Source organism: the organism of the source record quoted next, unplaced genomic scaffold (genome assembly GCF_019419815.1).
Source record: "Pyrus x bretschneideri cultivar Hongxiangsu unplaced genomic scaffold, Pyrus_bretschneideri_v1 Contig2, whole genome shotgun sequence".
NCBI classification, from domain to species: domain Eukaryota; kingdom Viridiplantae; phylum Streptophyta; class Magnoliopsida; order Rosales; family Rosaceae; genus Pyrus; species Pyrus x bretschneideri.
The window spans coordinates 13095037-13105241 of record NW_025999501.1 but is presented as its reverse complement, the minus strand read 5'-3'; the positions used below and the strand labels follow the sequence as shown (position 1 = coordinate 13105241).

The 10205-nt window shown below is 36.1% G+C and overlaps 2 long non-coding RNA genes across 2 annotated transcripts; one reads left to right on the top strand and one right to left on the bottom strand.

Moving 5' to 3' along the window:
* Positions 1-1206: 1206 nt before the first annotated feature.
* On the top strand, positions 1207-1881 carry LOC125476969. The gene is made up of 2 exons (XR_007258251.1): positions 1207-1267; positions 1482-1881. It is a non-coding gene; the product is annotated as an uncharacterized LOC125476969 (long non-coding RNA).
* A 2587-nt stretch (positions 1882-4468) lies between these two features.
* On the bottom strand, positions 4469-6521 carry LOC108867124. Its single transcript, XR_001953069.2, has 2 exons — positions 6099-6521; positions 4469-4835 (listed from the first exon to the last, which is right to left on the bottom strand). It is a non-coding gene; the product is annotated as an uncharacterized LOC108867124 (long non-coding RNA).
* Positions 6522-10205: the final 3684 nt, after the last annotated feature.

The following is a 10205-nucleotide window of genomic DNA, read 5'->3' as shown; positions in this document are numbered from 1 at the left end:
TACTCACATGTCAAGCAAGTAACTCTAATGGTTGGAATAATGTAAGTAATCCTTTAACCTGAGGCATCGTCGTTGTCTTGTGGTTAAGTACTTAATCTTTGATTATGTTAAAGTCATTCCATTCGAGAGTGTCCAAGGCATCGTTGGGGTTAAGCCACTTAGCCATGAAGGCAAGTGAATGCGCAACAAGGAATCTCTAATCCTCGATAAGAGAGGATGAATACTCTAAGATATGATTCGGGAATCTTCGGCCGAAGTATCGAGCGTAATAAAGGAAAGCGTTCCTATACGTCTCAAATGAATCGTATAAGAAGGAATAATCACATTAGGGGTTTGACATTATAAATCCATACCCTAGTAATGTGATTGAGAGTATTGTTTTAGAGAAGGATCGAATTACATTGTAATTCCAACTGAATAGGTTCTCCGAATAACTTCTACATTAGCTTGGGTAGCCATGATATATGGTTAGATGTCACTCATGGCTTGTGAGTTCTTCTAGATGATTAAATGTAGTCATTAAAAGGAAGGTGAATTAAAAGTAAGTTTTAATTCACTAAGTGATTGGATAATCAATTGGATTGGTGCCAATCACCTCACTGCCTTGCTAATTAGAACCTAAAAGATTGTTCACCAATACACTCTTGTAGTGAGTAACTAATGGATGAAGGAAATAATTAATTGGATTAATTAAGTGTTTTGATTAATTTAGAAAGTCTAAAGAAATCATAAAAACGATAAAGATCGTTTTGGGCTTAAAGAAACGTTCGGGTTTAATTGGGCCCATTGGGCCAAAACCCATTGGGCTTTTATTCAAGCATTGGATGACTTGAAATAATTAAAAGCCCAAAGCCCAAACCAAACATCAAAGGCCGGCCAAAGAGAAGGGATAGAGTGGGTCAATTGTTGACTTGTTTCTTTATGTGATAAAAGGAACATAATAATGAAAGGGTGTGTGAGTGTGTTAGGTGGTTCATTATACACAAAAGAAAAATAAAATCTCTCTCTCTCTATCTTCAAAGGCCGGCCACCAAGGGGATGAACTAGCTAATCATCTTGTCACCCTTTTGGTTATTCCTTCATCTTTCTCATTACAAAGTGGGTGAGGATCTTTAGAGGTTTTCATATCTTTGGAAACTTGAAGAGGACCTAGGAGCACTCATTCTCAACAAAGTGGAGGAGGCAAGGAGGGAGGCTAGGCTCAAGGAGTTCAAGGAGCAAAGAGCTTGGAGGTGGTCAATCTTTGGTCTTAGATCTAGATCAAGAGGTATAAAACTACTCCTAAACTTTGTTCTTCAATAAATTGTTTTTGATGCATCATATATAAACCTATGCATCTTGAAGGGGATTTGCATGACTATAGCTTTGATAAAATGTATGACATGCTTCCGTTGCTTTCGTATATAAATTTTGAATTGTATATGCATGCTAGTCACTAGAAATCCCACATAAATCTCATATTTTCCCTTCACTTTGCGAAGTGCATAAAACAGAATCAGGTACCGATCATCGTTGATGTGTGAGTTTTTCATGTCTTACCAAACGAAATCGCCATCGAAGGGCTACTCTACTTTGCAACGATGGATCTGATGTCTTGCAAGAACGATTGGGTTGGGTATGGGTTGCGGGTGTGGCTGCTTTTGAAGATTGAGAAAGGATTTTGAAGCCTTGGGCTTGCTTCTGCATTTAAGGGAGTCGGTGGAGGGAAAGAGAGGATGGCTCTCTGTGACTCTGTGGGAGTGAGAAGATAATGATGTTATCAAAAAATAAAATAAGAAATGAATGGTTAGTGAAGATGACAGACAAAGAAAGAATTAAAAAAGGAAAAGGTGGGTGGATATAGGTCGTCTATCTTCCAAAAAAAGTTATTGGCCAAATGAACTACTTGGTTGATTAAACAATGTGTGTGTGTGTATCGGTTTGGGATTGGTACTAAAATTTTCGGTTCGGTATGGTTCGGGATTTTTGGAAATTTTTTCCAGCCTTAGTTAAAACAACAACATTGACTTTTGGTTGAAGTACCGATTTGTTTGTGAATTATCATCTCAGTAAAAATTAGATCCCTAAATTATTGTTTTGGTAAAATTAGTCCGTAATTTCATGAAAAATTGCTAATTTCATCCCTACTATTATATTCAAAGCTATTTTATCCAATTTTTCATCAACTTAAGTCACTTGACACACTTTAGAGTGTAATACCGTCATTTTCCTGCTTATAAGCATTTAACATTTCATATAGGTTGCAAATCTAATACCTAATTTATTCTCTGAAGTTAACTCCATACACTATTTCTTTATAAAAAATTTATCAATCTACTCTCAAATATATATCACATGCAAATAATGTGACTTAAATTGACAAAAAATTGATTATAGTAGTTTCAGATCTAATATTAGGGATGTAATTGGTAGATTTTATAATTTAAAGACTGATTTTTCTGAAGAAAAAAAAAAGTTTAGAGACCTAATTTTCACTCAGGTGATAATTCAAAGACTAAATTGACAGTTTACCCTAGGACTAAACCTAGCATTTTAGACCCAACTCATTAACTTGACTCAATTCACCAATTAAAATTAACAATTGGATGGATGCTTAACGGTCCAGTCGTTAAGGGATAAATCCGTTAATCACCCGTTTAATATCGGGTCAGCTTGAGTCTACCCGTGAAACATGTTAGCACCCATTAACAACTATTAGATGAGGGTATATGTGTAATTTACTACGAAATACTTAAGAACAAGTTGAGTTGGGCATTTCTTCAAACAGGTGATAGGGGTGTCGTGAAAGGATAAGATCAATATCTTTTCGTGATTGGCCAATGCAGGGACGTATTCAAACTTCGAAACAACTGACATGGGGATGGAACCCACCCTTATTACATAAAGACGACGAAGTGTAACGGCAAACCGGGATTTTTAAGAGGTGGGTGTTGGGCGGCGTTTAAGGTTTCGAACACCGTCGTTTTGGTTACAGATATGCAGATGAGGGAGAAAGAGATTAGAGTTCTAAAGAAAATATGTGAAAGAGCGAGAAACAGTATGGTTGTGGAGGAGGGAGTGAAAGTTGGGACGGTGGTTCTGGTGAGAAGTGGGAATGTGCCTAAAACGACGTCAGGTAAAGTACAAATATGGGCAACTAAAGATAAGTTGGTTGGTTGGCAGGATATTAAGGAAGTATTCCTTACAAATAGAACCTAGATCCTCTCCGGATCATTTGAAACTGAGCCTAAGGATCAAATGATTCAGGTTGCTGAAATTTGATCCGACGGCTACAATTATTATAACTTTTAGAGAGGTTCATGTTTGTAGCCGTTAGATCAAATTTCAACAGCCTGAATCATTTAATCCTTAGGCTCAATTTCAAATGATCTAGAGAAGATCTGGGTTGTTACAAATATACTATGCCTTTCCTAGCCTAGGTCAAATCTCACAAATTAGGGAAATATTATTATGATTATATTACGCCTTTTTCTAGTCTAGGTCAATCCCACAAATTGGGGATCACGGCTTGAATGCCATAATTGTCGATATGTATTGATTGTAGAGTTTTGTATATAATACCTTGTATGAGGAAGAGTTAATTAAGAGGAAATATGTATTGATTGTAGAGTTCTACACTGGAAATATGTAATAGAGACTCCACGCTGTTTATCGCCTCAATCACTTCCGTTGGCACCATACAATTTCATTTTGACATCACTTTAATTAGATAATGTTTTATGTGTCCCTTCATTCCGCTTAAACCTCATGTTTGGCAGCAAAGTCACCAATTCTCTAAATTGTTGTGTCATACTATTTTTCATTTTTTGTGTCTTGCAGAACTTGGCTTCAAGGAAGATGATTGGCTCGGGTAAATAGCGTGGTGATTTCTATTACATATATCCAATGCAGAGGACATCGATTTCGTGCCAAGTTTCCCAACCCTCAAACTTATGGAAATGCGTCTTTGCCATCCTTCTCCTCCTCGTCTTATATTAGTATTTCCATTATTGTCTACGAATAATCTCTTGGCTACTGGGAAGATGATTGCCTTGGGTAAACAACGTAGTGGTTTCTATTACATGTCTCCTCTCAACTAGGGCTGGGCACGGGCCGGGCCGGGCCCAATTTTGAAGGGACCGGACCGGACCTAGGTTCAAAAAGAACGGGCCGGGCCGGGCCGGGGATTACATTTTCTAATATAAGAACCAGACATTACCTGGCCCGGTTGAAACGGGCCGGTTCGAGCCGGGTCCACGGGTCCTTTTTTTTTTTTTTTTTTGTTTGAAAAAAAAAAATGTTTGTACGGATTGCAGATTGCAATCTGCACAAAAACTGCACAAATTGCAATCTGCACAAAACTGCACAGATTGCAAACTGCACAGATTGCAATCTGCACAAAACTGCACAGAAAACTGCACAGATTGCACAGATTGCAATCTGCACAAAACTGCACAGATTGCAAAACTGCACAGATTCACATCCAATCTAAATACAAAGTCCAACATCCAAGTTCATAGATTAACAATACATCCAAAATAATAATATTACATCTTCCAACATCTAAAAATCAAATCAACATACAAAATATCCGAAAATCCAAGACATCCAAATTCTAATGCTTTTCTCATCTTGTTATTGTTTCATCGTTAATTGAGTACATCTCTTGGTAGTCTAGAATTTGGATTCTAACTCAAGTTACATTTCAGGTTGCATAATTTTTAACCAATAAAGCAATTAATAACAACTGAAAATGCAGAATGGGAAAAGTAAGAAACTACCCGTCTCTGATTAGCCTGTTTTCTTTCCTCGAACTGTAATTTCTTCCGCAATCTCGTAATGTACCTATCATGAACCTTCACAAGTGCAAGAAAAGTTCACTTCAATCACATCCTTTTTAGCACATACCAATTTACCAAATTATATTACATACCATGTTTCCCTTAACAGAAATAATCATTAAATAACACTGATAAAACGTATCGAAGGCGAAAGACCCTAATGCTGCGAGTTTCAAATGTATATATATGAAAGATGAATGAAAACAAAATGTAAGGGCATAAGTGAATGGTAACATTCTTACCAGGTAAAGATAAATGAGAGATAAAAAGTAGGCAACTGGGTGGCAGTAATTGTAGTGGGAAAGCAACCACAGCATGCATAACACAATCCCTTAACACTAACCCAACGAGCACAGCAGCGGAGTAATTCAGTCAAGTGGTTGTGAATCTTTACGCAGGGCCATAAAAATGAACAAAAAAAATAAAAAATAAAAATCCCAAACTAGAACTCCTTCCATCTTCTTCACAAGTTTTCTCGGGAAATAAAACATATCCTAACCTCAAAAACAATTCCCAAACCCCGAAACTTACAATCCCTATCAACAATCAAAAACCCCTACCCCTAATCAACACCAAAAAATCCCCAAAACTCCAATATTTCAAACAATCAACCAAAAATCCCAAAACCCTCCATATCAACCTAACAATCATACAAAAATGGACAAGAAAAAACGAATTTTAGCATGAATTTTCAATTGGGGTCAAAACGCAGACTGGGAAAAGCACACAGTCACAGAAGCCACATGAATTTTCAATTGGGGTCTTGCTCACTTTGAGAACCCAGAATAGCATCTACAAATCTAATTAAAAAATCCTAAATTCCTAAACCAAAAATTCACGTAAATAAAAATACCCTAATTCAGAATTTCCTAAATTTTAGCATGATGATGGTAGCAGTGTTCTCGATGGTGAATCGATGATGGTCTGGGACCTGGAATCAGAGGACTATGAGCACCCTAATTTAAGAACTCAACAAAACCCCTAAATCTAGAAAACCCTAATTTCATTTTGAAAATAAAAATGTAAACCCAGCACACCAATAACATTGCCCTATTCAATCAACCTTCACCCCAGAGAACTCACTCATCGCAAATCCAGCTCACCCCCAACACATTTCAACAGAGAAACCAAACTAAATCCCAAAAGAACAAAAACCCAGCTCCAAAAATCAAATAAAAACAGACCCAGATGACCATTTCAATCAAATCACAACCAAAAAACAAGCAAGATCCATGTGAAAATCGCAGCAAATGAAAGGAAGCAGAAGAAAATATTTACCTTGCTGGGTACACGAGTTGTTCGACTTCGTTGTTCGTCGGAGGGAGAGAAACTGATTTCCAGAGAGTGAGTCAGGAAAAGAAGATCGAAGCCTGATGATGATGGCAACGGACGGAGGGTAGCGATGTATGGAGCTAGGACGATCGGAGAGAGTTAGGAGGAGAGAGGTCTGAGTGAACTATGAAATGAGAGGAGTCGGGAGGACCAGGAGGAAACAATTTCTTGATTTTCTTCTATTATTCATTCTAGAAACGGGCCGGGCCGGGGGCCCGTCCACTTCTATTTCAAGATCCGCCCCGCCCCGCTAATATGGTATACCCGAACCGCCCCGCCCCGTTTTGTGTTTAGAAATTTTGGACCCGGTCCTTACCCGCCCCAAATAACGGGTACCCGCCCCTACCCGCGGGTCCAGGATCCGTTTGCCCAACCCTACTCTCAACCCTCCAATTTATGGCAAATGCGTCTAGGCCATCCTTCTCCTTCTCGTCTTATATTAGTATCTCCATAATTGTCTTCGAATAATCTTTCTTTTGATAGTAATTGTGGTGTTTGTCCCTTGGCCAAACAAACAAGAATTCCTTTTCCTTTAATTTCAATTTCAACTCATGTTGCTTTTGATTTATTACATGGTGATTTTTTTTTTTTTTTGCTTAAACAAAAAATCACACGCACATAAAATTCCCACTCACTCGGAGTCTAGATCCTTTCTTATAGTTGTGGATGATTTTTATTAGATGCACGTGGATATTTCTTATGCAATTTAAATTTGAAACTCAACACATTTTGAAAACCTTTATATCCTTTGTCCACACACAGTTTCATCCCAACATTAAAGCAATCAAGGTTGATATATTTGCAGTGGTTTGTGAGGGGGATTTAGATCTGGTGTCTACTTTCTCAAATCAGAGTTTGACTTCCATTGAGGATGTGACAATGGGGGCGCACGGTTGGGTTTATGCTGCTTGAGATTAGGGTTGTTTTGATGTTTGTTTTTATTGCCATCAGACTTAAATTCGTGTGGGCCTCTTGTTGTGTATTGGGTTGCATCTCTCTTTCTGCTTGGGCCTTTTACTTTATCTGTTGTTGTTTGGCAAGTTCTTTAAGGCTTTGTACTAGTTTTTAATGGAAGTAATCTTGGTTGACCAAAAAAAAAAAAAAAAAAAATCAAATCAAATCAAATTTCCATACATTTAATTATATGAAATTTATTGAAAAACTGAAGTTGTATGACAAAAACAGGGATAACATTTGCGTACTCATTAGTGAGTACCTTATATATTTACTTTTTTATTTGGCCAAATCAAAATATATCATATGTTCCTTATCTTTTAAAGCTCAAGAAAAATTAATTAACATGTCTATAATTTTTAAAATAATAAAACATATGTTAGGATTCGTTTGGCCAAAATCAAAAACTAAATATATAGGCTACTAAGTGCCTAAGTATTATATAAAAAATAAAAAATAAACACGAGCTAGCTAGCATATATTTAGCTGCTCCATAAGGGAAAAACCCTGGGCTTATCTTTTGCAATATATGCATTCCAAGATGGAGAAACCTAGCTAATTCCTCTTGTACAAATGAAGCTCCCTGGCTAGAGACACAGTTTCCATATATTATACATATCAAATCCATCAGCAGCAGCTAGGGTTCTATACACGCACGCACACACGCGCGCAGCGCACACACACACATATATATGTATGTACATAATTAACGATCACTTTCCCAAAACCGTTTTCTCGATTGTTGCATATAGTTTCTCTTTCTGGGTTTCCTGGGATTGAGGATGCTTAATCCATGTTCTGGAAATTACTTTTAACTTCAATTTATGGGAAACTTCAATCAATCTACAGTAATAGTTTTATAGTTAAAATTGATTGTGAGTCTTTGCAATATAATAATCAATTCCTCTGTTTAATCAATTGAAATTCGGTCATGGTACTTGTGAGATTGTCATTTTCTGTATATTTTACTATTTCAGTATAATAAATAATTTATTTATTTATTTTTAACTCCAAGCTTGATCATGAAACTGAATTATCAAGAAAAATGGTCCCAAAATGTTAAGAGCAATGAAATTGCGTTGATGGGGTGGTGTGAATAATGGCAACCATATACTTGATAACAACTTCTTACATTTACAAGTGCCTTGTGATGGTGAATTCTTATTTTAAAGTATGTTGTAGCTTGTGTTCTTGTTTGGGCTGGCCATTTGATTTAAAACTGGGAATGCTCCTTTTCTGGTTTTTGAATTCTTATTCAAAAGTAAACAAAGGTAAGGTTGTGATTTTATTATCCATTTAAAAAATGTGGTTTAGTATTGTTTTGGCATTTTGGTGAAATGGGTTTGTTTGTACCTGTCTGCAAACCTTTTGTTTGTTCGTGATATAATAGATGACTGAGTATCCATGCTTATACATACTCTAATCATTTTTTTTTTTGCAACATGTGTTCATGTGGCTAAAATTCAGTGATTAGCTTTCTTCGTTGAAATTTTGATTAGTTTAATTCTATTCGAATATGAATTATTTCTTTATGCAACATATGTATCTTTTGGTTTGTTGGTGAGGCATTATTTACTAAAGGTGGTTTTATAGGAACTGCTAATGAAGATAATGAAGTAGCAAATTTTTCATACAATTGTCAATATAAAGTTGCAGAATGAATCTAAGGATGTAAGTTTCCTTACAAACTTAGTTAGACTTGAAAGTGTTTCTTTTAAAGTTTGCAAGTTTTATTTCTCTTCATTGACAAAAATTCATAGATTGGCAGCTTGTGACATACTCACTTGTTATCATGGACAAAGAATGCATTCACCACTCAAGGTTAATTTCAAATCCCTGAACCCTTAAATGCTATTGTACAATTGTATGTGTCGGTTTGGATCATGTTGTAACAACTACTACTTTGTGCTGAAAGCCTTTATTCACCATGTAGTCATTCAATAAATTTATCTTTATTTAACTTCGTCACAAATAGCTAAGCCATATACATTTTGAATTTTAAATAGAGTGGATGGTTCACATTTAGGATTGTCAATATGAGCTATAGCTGCATGAAAGGATTTATAAGGTTTTGGTGGAATAAGTGAAGATTCATCTGGGTAATTGATGACTAGTAACTTGAAATGATCTTCAAATTATACACATCAAAGATATTATTAATTGTAGGCATTACTTTTCTAAGTATATTGGCAATGTGTTTGTTGGCTAGGTAGTTGTGTCATATGTGATATAGGTATTAATCTTCCCTGTTGGGTATTTTGTTACAGGTTCTTTGCTCTCAAGTATGCTGCAGGTGCAAGATGGTTGTGATTGTGCAGGAGCTAGTGCTAGATGGTTGTGATTATGCAGGGGCAAGATGCAAGATGTGTTGTGATGCTACATGGCAGCTAATTTTGAATAATGACAGTAGATAATTTTATTATGTGACATGCTTTTGTATAAGTACTCTAGATGTACGTTTTATACTTATCAATAATTTTTGTGTACTGTATTTTTATTTTTGTGTATTGTATTTTTATGTACATATGTAGTAGCTAAGCATTAAAGCATTTAATTTTTTTTATAAATGAATTGTCTTCCCTACGAAACTAATTTTGTCGGGAGATAGAAGACTTTGCCGACGAAATATCCATGGCGACAAACACATTTTGTTGGCTGAAAAGTGTTATTTGTCGGCTTAAAAGGCCTCTATCGATGAAAATATTTGTCAGGGAAGATGTAAATGCCGATAAAAAAGAGTTTGTCGGGAAAAGTTGAACCTTAGCTGACGAAATACCAAAATTCGTCGGGAAGATTCTTGCACGACATGCTTTGCGTGACAAAATGGCCAACGAAAATTTTCATTGGACAAGACTCTTTGCCAATAAATTTGGACTTTTGCCGATAAACTAATTTTGTCGGTAAAATCGCAATTTCTAGTAGTGCATCTCTCTTGTGCTTTCCACCATTTCTGTGAGGTATCTAGGTATGCAGCTTTTTTTTTTTTTTCTTTCTGCAAATTAAAGCTACCTTCTTTATTCTTTACAAAAAGCTGCATAATATATGCGTGTGTGTACTCTTTGGGGACCATATGGGACAAGACGAAAAGATAAGAATTAC